Raw genomic sequence first — 11,335 nt, forward strand, 5'->3', positions numbered from 1 at the left:
ATTAAGTACATTATTCAAACCATAATTAACGGTCGCAATGTACACACCATATAAGAAATCTACGAACATGGAGAAACTTTAGTGAATAATCTTGTTTCTCACTATGTCTTGCTACTTTCTGATAGGTGAAATGACAATGCATCAAAGTTTGTCATGTTGCTAGTATTAGTAATTGAGCGCTCAGTCCCCGTAAGTTAAAACATGTCTACAACACACAAGGGTCACCGGCAAAAGCAAAACTACTTAATACTTATTGATTGTGATAGAGTCGGGGATGTAATGTTTAATTGTGTTAGACCCCATAACTCTGTGGAATTCTTTACTTTAGCTGCCTCTATTATATTCATGACATATATACCTTGTGGATCAACATCTGGAGAAACTTTTGAGTTTCTCTTAGATGATTTCAATGAACTTCTTTATGGGGGAGTATTTTATGAAGACTTCACTTAGTCTCCATTTAATTTATATAATCATTTTTATTATGATAAACCATTTTTTATGCAATTTCAATTTAGGGTAAGCCATGTTACTAAAAAGCTATAACAATGGTTTAGTCTACAAGGAACATAAGCCCAATAAAATCAACATGTATACCAAAATCACACAATACTCACATGCAAAAAAATAAAAAAATTTAGCATGAAGATGGAAATTTAAGGCTTAATAATTCATGTGATTATTGATGTATTAACATTCCATTAATTATATAAGATTTTGCAAAGTAATATGGGTCCGTTTGTTTCAATATTTTCCCCTATCCTATTCCTACTATTTTCAAAATACACATTTGTTTCCCTATTATGAAAATACAATCATTTTTTAAATCCCCTAAGTTTGTTAATTTAACTAAACAACCCCCAAAAAAAGTTTAGAAATTGACAAAAACACCCCCTACCACCCACATTTGCTAGATTCTGGATAGCACCGCCGGAAGGTGGCCGGAATCTAGTTTAATGGCACACTATCAGTTAGATCTGGGCGGTAGTGCGCTGATATAGCTTTTTTCAGCCAAATCTACCATGGACCTGGTTGGAAAAGGTTAGATCTATGGCCAAAGATCTGGTCGTTGATGCCAGATCTTTTCAACGACCAAGCACAACCAGATCTAGCCATTAATGGCTAGATCTAGCCGTAGATCTGGCCTTTTCAACCAGATCCACAGTGGATATGGCTGGAAAAGGTCATCTCAACGCACGACCGGCCATGTCCAACTAATTGTGCGTCGATACGGTGACTCCGGCCACCCTCCGACGGTGGTGGCTAGCTGTCGGTATTTAATGGGTGGGTGGGGGTGTTTTTATAATTTTTAATGTTTTTATTACAGGGGTGTTTAGTAAATTAACAAACCTATGGGGTGTTTTTGTTAGTTTTCAAATCCTACCTCGTTATTCCCACCCAACTCTTAGGGCCCCTTTGGTTCACTCTTTAAAATATAATTCTAGTTTTCCCAATAAAGTTAAACAGTAAAATTGGTCTTTGGTTCACATATCAATCCAAACAATTCAAAATATTACTCATAATATTTTTGACCGTTTGTGTCAAGTCTTTGTCAATAACTTTTCTGATTATTTCTCCCAACTCCTACTGACATTTTTATTTCATCTTCTTCTCTTTATTTACTCTGCCTATTCTCCACCAGAACACAGCCGTGAATCCCTTCCTGTCTCTCAGTCCATCAACCAAGCACAAAGCACCCATTTTTCTTCTATTCTTCACTTAAAAGGTTTCCTGCACTTTTCCTCTTACACCTTCAGAGACCATTTTTCCTTCTTCTTCTCCTTCTTCACTCAAAGTTTCAGACCCATAGAAACCCATAGAAAACTTTCTCCATTGCGATCTCTCTCTCCCTCCTTCCGACAACAACCAATCTGCACCAATTGTGGCTTTTCCTCATAACTTCATCACTCCCGTGAAGGCCACCTTAGTTCTCTTTTGTGTGTTCTCTCTCCTTCCGTCAAGAATCCTTCCTGGAATCAATTTCGTTTCAGATCCAAATGCAACTGAGCTCATCTCTCCGATTTCGTCCTCAATATCTTAGATTAGATGCACATACGTAAGCCCATTAACCCTTTGTTTGTTTTTTTATTATTTTTTTCTTTCATTTTTCCTTAGTATTTTTGCTATGTACAGTGAACACTGCCTACATTCTCATATATTCTTTGATGCAAATACTTGATAGTTCATACTCTTCAAAAGAATGTATGTTGCTTCATGTCATCATGGTTTGAAGCAAATGCATGTTAAAAAAAATGGACATTCATGTTGCACAGTTGCTTTGCCCTTACTGTTAGGTTAGTCACATTGATGTTGCTTTTAGTTACTAATCAACACTTGCTTTTTCCGATAAGGGGCTAATTTTCTCTTTAATCTTTTGTTTTATATTCTCTTATGTTGCGTTGGACAAATTAAGTTTAATTTGGGGGTGAGTACTTTGAGAATGAGATCTGGTCATTGTATAGTTCCCATTGCAAATTTTGGCTTCGCAATAACATGTAAATTTCTGATGTTGAGAAAATTGATTTCTAGCTATCAGCTTTTACAACTAAGGGGCAAAGCTTGGCCAAAGGTGATATGTTGTATATGTAAATGTCTGTTAGATTAGACCATTCATTCCATGGTGTACAATAAATGTAGGAATTTACACTTGGAAGGTTAAGTATCACTTCAATTGAATGGTGGCCTTATGGCCAGTTTCATACTTATTGCCTCCCTTGTATGTTTGAATTTTTTTGCCCCCATGTTATAAGTTATTACAGATTGGTGGCTTTTCCATTTGCACCAAATTATTTTCTTGCAAACTTTTCTTTCTTTGAATTTGTGTTATTGTTATTATTAGAGCTTGGACTTTTTTTTTTTAAAATTAAAATGAGGTAAAGTAAACACTATATCCTTTGGACTAATTATTATAAGTTTGCATATGGTGGTAAGATTTTCTTTAGAGCCATTAACATGCCTTTTAGGTTATAACACTCTAATAGATGGACTGAATTTGAATGGTTAACAGAAGCAGGTGTTGGTTGGGGTAGGTTTGATTTTAAATCTTGCCAAGCCACATATCAGTGGTTGTTGATAACTCCAAGTTGAAGCAAAAGGCTGAAATTATTTGTCTAACTTATGTATTAATCATTTTGTAAGTTGATAACTCTAAGTTGATCGTAATAGCTACTTACGATGCGATGAACAAATGTACGTGTCACTCAGCCCGCCGACGCAGAATTGATGATTACTTTCGACGTTTTTCTGAAATTGGTACACAGAAGACCTTGTTGGTCTACCTTTACCATAGTGTCCCCCGTACTTTCCATTGAAAGCAGTGTTGGGTCAAGCAAGGTAATATTTTCTATATGTTTTTTTTATAATGTTGTATGTTGCATATGTTCATATTGATATGTTTGTTGATTGTTACAATATTTCAATCCTGGTTGTTGTTCCCACCCTATTATTATTAGATGAGTGAGTTTGTTCAATAGACTACTGAACTCACCCATAGGTTTTTTGAACTGTTGGCTAAGCGGGTGAAAATAGCCCACGGTACCGCAATAAAATCTTCTGACCACAGGAGGATTAGTGAACAATTACAAAATGTAGCGAACAAGAAACTGGAAGTGTCACAGTTGTCTTCTAAATACCAATGCTTGCAATCGACATACAAGTCTTGGCATGCACTAATAGAACATATGGGGTTTGGTTGGGATCACGAGTCCCAAACTCCAACATGTCCTAAAGAGATATGCGAAGAATATATAAAGGTAACCATCATTTTTTTTTTCCAATTCTTATAACGCAGTAGTCGGTATGCATTTTTTTTTTTTTTTTTGGAAAATATGAATTAATGTATGTCTGTTTTCATTAATAGCAAAACCCTAGTGCACAGCAATTCCTACATAAGGGAAAATATGAGGTCATATTCGAGAAGCAAAATGCAACTAATAAATTTGCTTACACATTTGCGTCTCAAACTCCGGCATCCAACATGGGTTTTCCCGATCCTATCAAGGCAGACATGGATCCAAATGACTTTGATCCTGATCCAGATAGATCAACTAGGGAAAAACGATCTAACAGGTCTAGAGATAGCAGATCCGTAAATAGGAGGAGGAGGTGCAGGGAAAACCATTATTGGGTGTGATTGGTCAGTTGGCGGAAGCTATTTCCAATAGGACTATGGGATCTGCGACATCAAATCGCAATGCCGGTGATAGGACCCAAGAGACCACAAGTGCTAAGATGGATCGATATTCCCTAGAAAATTGTCAAGCAATTTTGGAAAGTGTGCAACTTCCACCGCAACTATATTTGGATGTTGTGAAGTACTTAATTGCCAACCCAGAGTGGCATCAGCTAATGGTGAACATGTCACCAGAGACAAGGGAATTTTGGGTTTATAATGACTTTCGTAATATGTAGATGACGGCGTTTGACTTCCTTGTTAAACTTGTATTTTTCACTTGTTAGTCTTTATTTATTCCTTTGACATTTGAGATATTTTATATTTACTTTCTTCATATTAAAGACTTAACTTGCTTTGTTCTAAGAACCCATACACCATGTGTTGTTGTGCAATGTTTCATATATGTTGGATATGGTCAACTGATTTTAAAATTGAATGTTATTTATCCTTTGGTTAGTATTAAAAAAGTATGAACTAATGGACAGGTATAGATGGTGTTGTCTAGCCATACAAACCATAACCGAGATAATGAAAGTGAGGAAGTAAAGTTATATATACATGCTGCAGCCACATTGTGTGGGGCTATTACATATGAAATGGAGTTCAGCATGCAGGGAACCAAAACCTATACATATATCTACATTAAATGGCATGATTATATGGTGGAACACTAAATGGTCATCATACAAGAATATACAATAAGTGTCGCTTGAGCAAACGATGTTTAGACCTTATGTTATATATTGGACAAGGCAAACTGCGGTAACCAGGCACATAAGTATTGAAGAGCAAGTAATGATATTTTTGACACAGTTGGGAAAAATGTGTCAAATAGTGATTCTATGGAGGATTACCAACATTCCGATAGATAGTCTCTAGATATGTCCATGCAATTTGTGATGCGATATGGAGTTGACGTTAGACTTTATCAAGCCCACTGACTTCACTGATGTTCCATTGGAGTATCGATCAACCCAAAGTAATACCCATCTTTAAGGTACTTAATTATTTTTAATTAGTTGATAGTTAAGTTCATGTTTCATAATTGTTGATCGTCTTCACATATTACTAAAATGCAATTTTGTTGATGGGATTGTCTTGGAGCGATTGATGATACACATGTACATGCGTGGGCACTAGTTGAGGTAGCCGATAGTACCAAATCGTAAAGGGGCATTGTCGCAAAATGTGATGGCCGTCTGCGACTTCAATAGTTGTTCACATAGTCGTCAGGCTGGGAAGGGATATGCATGAGCAAGGGTTAAATTCAATTCTAGATGATCCTGATTCGGGTTTCCCACATCCTCCTCAAGTATAACTAACTCTTTATGTATTCTAGCTAAACTGTAAACATTTTTTTTTTATGATTCTTCAAATAACTTCAGTATTTCATTATAGGCAAATATTACTTAGGGGATGGGTTATGCGAAGAAAGGTGGGTTCCTTGCCCCACATAGACAGGTTCCTATCATGTTCTCGATTCGCGTCATAACCTTTCTGGACCTAGGAGTTGTTTAATTATAGACATGCATCGCTTCGAAATGTTATGGAGAGGACCTTTGGTGTTTTGAAAAAAAGGTTCCACATTCTTGATGGGTGAACAATTACCCGTTGGAAAAGTAAGCTAAAATTGTTATGGATGTTGTGTAATTCATAATTTTATCAGAAGGTTTGATATGAACGACCTATCTTCCAAAAGTTTAATGCTGATGGAGTTTATGAGGAAGGAAATGGGACGGGTTCGAAACAAGACTCAACGTAATACATACGACATGGGAACTATGGGATGGCATAACTACTGTTATGTGGGCATAACAAGTCTATCTGTATTGTTAACTGAAATTTGGGTACGAAGAATTCTAAGGGATGATATTAGTAGCTTCGTATTATTAAGTTGAGATGTATAATGTGGTGTTTTTTAAATGATATATAGTAGTTGAAATTATTATGGAGAATTTGTTTTTAATTCATGATAAAAAAAATTACCAAACAACTAATTAAGTTATTTAAATGTAAATTGAAAAGTTCAATAATCAAATAATAAAAATTTTTAATAAAATGCACAAAAATATCTATCTTAAAATCCTTTTTGAAAAAATTATCAAACAATTATTCATCAATTTATTTAACTCAAATATAATATTCAAATAATGAACCAAATACATTTCAAATTCAAACTCTATCTATTAAATACAACTGAACTCAAGTTTTTTCAAAAAAAACTATTCTAAAAAGTAAAATAGTGAACCAAATATAATATTTCAAAAACATTATCAAAATAAAGCGCACCCAATTTGTATTTTTATATATATGAGACGGATGTCAACTAATATCAAATAATAATAATAATATAATAAAATGATACTTGAAAACATATCAAACCTAGAATTCTTAATTTCTACATTTTTCCAAAAATATCTTTCTTGTTTCTTTAAAAACAAATTAAAATGAAATGTTTGATATTGACTTAAGTAATTAGTAAAGAAATCCATGAATCTGATTATAAAACAAAACACATAATATTTGAAAAATGTATTTTTATATTAGTGAACTAATCAATCAAGAGATATGCTTCGTTGGTTATTATTGGATGATTTTTATATAGTATTTTGAAAAAAAAAAATTGGGATATCTTTACGAAAAAAATTATTAACGTTTTGTGAGATGAAAAAGTATATAGGATTTTGAGAATATGAAACAAATACATTTTGGATTGATTTTCTGTTTAGCTTATTGGAAAAACTAAATAGTATTAAAGAGTATACCAACCATTTATAAATTTGTTTTGTGTTTGTGAAAAAAATTAAAATAATGATATATATTATGTGTATTCAGAAAATCAAATATGTGTTACATGATTTCAGGATTTTAAAAATACAAAGCTTAGTTTGTCTAAAAATATATTTTTAAATTAAATTATCAATTAAAAATAACTCAAATAATAGAAACATGAAGATGTATGCACAGTGCACACAAATCACTCCTAAGGTTGTGACCCAAACACCTGTTTGGGAGGGCAAAATTTGTACTTTGTATTAAATTGATTTCAAGAAAAAACGTGTCCTTTAAAGGACTAAGGTGTACCGTTACACTGTACACGAGAGGCACACCCGCCAAGTCGCCAACTTCACGATAAAAGTTAAAAAACCCTACCATGTAATAGAAAATGAATCGTGGCGTTGGTTTATCTTGTAAAATACAGCTAGGGTTTTAGTATTTTAGCCGTGGCTCTTCGTTTCTTTTACGTCTTCAAGTTTTTGCTGCTGCAACACTTGAGCTTCAACAAGGTAATTACCCTCTGTGTTTCGAATTTGCATATCTACTAATTTCGCTGATATTACTTTTGATCTTTGATTTCGTTTCGTTTTTTTGTTTTACATTTTACGGCTTCGTAGTTCACGTTTGTGTAGGATCTTTGTTATGCATTCGAGTTTCGGTGATAAGAGAAGTGGGTTCTGTTGTTAGTTTGATTTATATTATTTTTTACCAAGTGGAGTAAAAAGGAAAAAAAAACCCAGCTGAGAAAAAAAAAAAAAGTGGGTTCGTTCTTATTATTAGTAAGTTCAATTAGTTGTTTTTTCTTGTGTTTTTCTTTTATCAGTTAGTTAGGTGCTGAGAGTTCTCTGCGTCAGCTGTGAGGATTAGAAAGAGGGGTTGTGTGTATCTAATTTAGATGGATATTTTTATTTACAATAGTATGCACTTCAAATCTAACCTCTAGAGTGTTAGGTTGGGAATTTTTGGGCCTAACATGATTTAGGTCGATGCAATTTTATATGGGATTCCTCCTGTAGTGATTGCTCTCTGAATGAAATTTATGGATTACAGGATTAGAAAGAGGGTTTGTGTATATCTACTTAGATGGATATTTTTATTTACAATAGTATGCACTTCAAATCTAACCTCTAGAGGTTTTAGGTTTGGAATTTTGAGGCCTAACATGATTTAGGTCGATGCAATTTTATATGGGATTCCTCCCTTGTAGTGATTCTCTCTGAATGAAATTTATGGATTACAGGTTTTTGTCAAAGCACAAAAGTCGAGAGCTTACTTTAAGCGGTTTCAAGTGAAGTACAAGAGGAGACGAGGTTTTTTTATTCTATTTTTTGGGGTATGATGGTACTTTATTTTGATTATTTTACTTTTTATAATTAATTTTTGCTTGAATTTTTGTAGAGGGAAAGACTGACTACCGTGCCAGGATTCGCCTCATTCAGGACAAGAACAAGTACAACACTCCGAAATATGTTTTGTTGTGCGTGTATCCTGACTATTTCTATAATTATTTTGTGCTGTCTTTTCTCTGAAGTGATAGCGTACTATGAGACTTATATTCATGTGGCTACTTTGGAAAAGTTGGTTGTGCCGCATGGAATTTGTGATTTGAACCTGGTGTGAATCATTAAAGAGAAATTAATATAAACTTGGCTTACATGTCACTGAGGTTTTCTTATAGCATTTTTTACCTCAAGTATGTTTAATTGTTTTGTTAATATTTATTTTACATCTTACCCTTAACTCCATTGTTAGACCAATAAAGATATAACTGCACAATCATATCTGCTAGCATTGCTGGTGATATGATCCTTGCATCTGCTTATGCTCATGAGCTTCCTCATATGGGCTTGAGGTGGGCCTTACAAATTATGCAGCAGGTTAATAAGATTCACTGTTATTCTAGACGTGGTCCTTTTCTTGCAATCAGAAAGGTCCTTATTGCTTATTCAATGATCCTTGCTTACTGCACTGGACTCTCTTGGCTCGCCGAGTCCTAAAAAAGCTTGAAAGGATGAAGAGTATGAAGGAAATGTGGAGGTACGGTGTATATTTGTATTCATTGACAAAAATTATTTTATCCTATTGAATAGAAAGCTAAGTTTCAAATCTATTGCGACAGGCAACTGGGGAGGATTACTCTGTCGAGCCAACAGATACCAGGAGACCTTTCCGTGCTCTCCTTGATGTTGGTCTTGTGAAGAAAACTACCGGAAACTGTGTTTTCGGTGCTCTCAAGGTATTATGAATCCCCTTGCTTAATTCTTTGGTGCCCATATGTTTATACGAGTGCTTTGGCCTGGCTTCTTACATATTGGATATCTCAGTCCAATTACATGATCTTTGATTTAATCTTGGTTTTCTTAACAAGAATTTTGTTTGCGGATGCTTATGCTGTGTGACATCTGGGTACTTTGTGGATACTTACGAACCTGCAAATATTATAAAGTTTTGAATCAAATAGAGTGCGCAATTATTTAGAATTAGTAAGATCTGAGATTTCAGCAGTACTGCCAACAAAAAGTTGAAGATCCTCCCTTTCAAAAAAAATATCTATCTGCTTTTTTCATGCAAAGTTAATCCATATTCTAGTTTGATATTATTTCAGCCTAATTATCCCTCTGCAAAAGCCGCCCAAGCTCCTGGGCAGACCAGATCAGTTGCACTCTGCAGTGGAAAGTTTTGGTGATGATGACTTTCTATAGTTCTGTTTAGAATGGTTTGCAATTTCCGTAAGCCTTACTTCGTGGATGGCGAATTCGCTCAATCTTGTGATATTCCATTCCTAAATGTATAGATAAAATTATGTCATGAAATTAAAGCTTTGTGAAGTATATATAGTGGATTTTCTTAGGAAGGTAATATCGCCATGAGCTTTCTCATGCTGTGAAGTAGTGTTGTCTATTTGTCAGGGCCTGGGTTTTGATATTGCTCTGAACTACCGATACCATTTAGCTGACAAATCCATCATGAAGATTTGGACATTCAAGCAATTATATTTCACATGGGGCAATGAATCAATCTCTTATTAGCCATGCTTGTGTTACAATTGTTACTATGGATTATTTTGGAGAAGGAAAGGATAATGTGAAGGAAATAATCCTTTATTTTTCATTATTCTAATTTTAGGGTGCACGGATTGTGGCCTTGATATCCTCACAGTGACAGAGATTTGCTGGATTCAGCAAGGACAGTAAACAACTAGATGCTGAAGTTCACCGCAAGTATATCTACGGTGGACATGTTGCGAGCTACATGAGGGTAAGCTTTGGATTCTTGCTAAGTATGAGATTTATTCTGTAAACCATGGTGCCCAATCAAGAAAAAAGAAACTTATTTGTTTAGAGATGCACTTCTTCTCACAACAATTTGTGTGTTATGCAGACTTTGATGGAAGATGAGCCAGAAAAGTACCAGTCTCAATTCAGTGAGTACATCAAGGAGGTATTGAGGCCGATAAACTTGAAGCTTGTATAAGAAGGTTCATGTGCCATTCGTGCTGACCCCACACCAAAGAAATCTGACAAGCAGCCTCCTAAAGAGCAACAGAGGTATGATCAATGCATTCACTTGATTTGTTTAAGCCTTAAATCTCCCCAGCTTTGTATTCTTCTGTGCGTTTTGGTTATGTTGAAGGATAGCATCTTCTTGCATTGGATGTAAAATGTGAGTCCTAGTATTGAGCCATTGATGATTGAAATTTCATCGCGTAACAGGTACAACTTAAAGAAGCTGACTTACGAGGAAAGGAAGGTTAGTTAATCGAAAGGTTGAAAGCACTGAATGCAGCTGAGGCTGATGAAGATGATGAGTGAATCCAATACTAGAAATTTTGAAGCATATTTACTAGAATCTTTTATCTTGCTATATCTGCGATTTTACTTAACAATCCAAAAACATGGCATTTATTAGGTTGAGAAGTTTTTGGATTGTGCGATAAGACCATGGTTTTATTGAAAATTCCAGGATTTAGCTTCAAATCAATCATTTGACAAAAGTTATAAGTGCAAAGATTTCCAGAAATGTGTAAAAGTTTGATTGATTTATGGACAAGATACCCTCAGAATTTAGATCAATTCTGTGATAGAAGGATATGATAAAATATATTTGGTTTAATTGAATTATAAGATGAATGGCTACTAAAGTAAAACATTTATACCTCAAAAGATGTTAATTTTACCGGTAACTTCATCCTAATTAAATAAACTTATCTTACTGAAAATCCTTTATGCGGATCAAAAGAGGGCTATTGGTTCAAGGTTTTAATTTTTTTATATGGAAAACGTTGGCACTTGATTACTAATTAAGTAATTATTGTGATTCAATAATGTTCATGTATATCTAATATATATATATGTATATAATAATATATATATATATCTATAT

General features: G+C 34.4%; 1 pseudogene; it reads left to right on the forward strand.

The window, feature by feature from the left end:
- Window positions 1-8,180: 8,180 nt before the first annotated feature.
- On the forward strand, window positions 8,181-10,764 carry LOC116117137 (annotated as a pseudogene).
- Window positions 10,765-11,335: the final 571 nt, after the last annotated feature.

Source organism: Pistacia vera, unplaced genomic scaffold (genome assembly GCF_008641045.1).
Source record: "Pistacia vera cultivar Batoury unplaced genomic scaffold, PisVer_v2 Contig80, whole genome shotgun sequence".
Taxonomy (NCBI): Eukaryota; Viridiplantae; Streptophyta; class Magnoliopsida; order Sapindales; family Anacardiaceae; genus Pistacia; species Pistacia vera.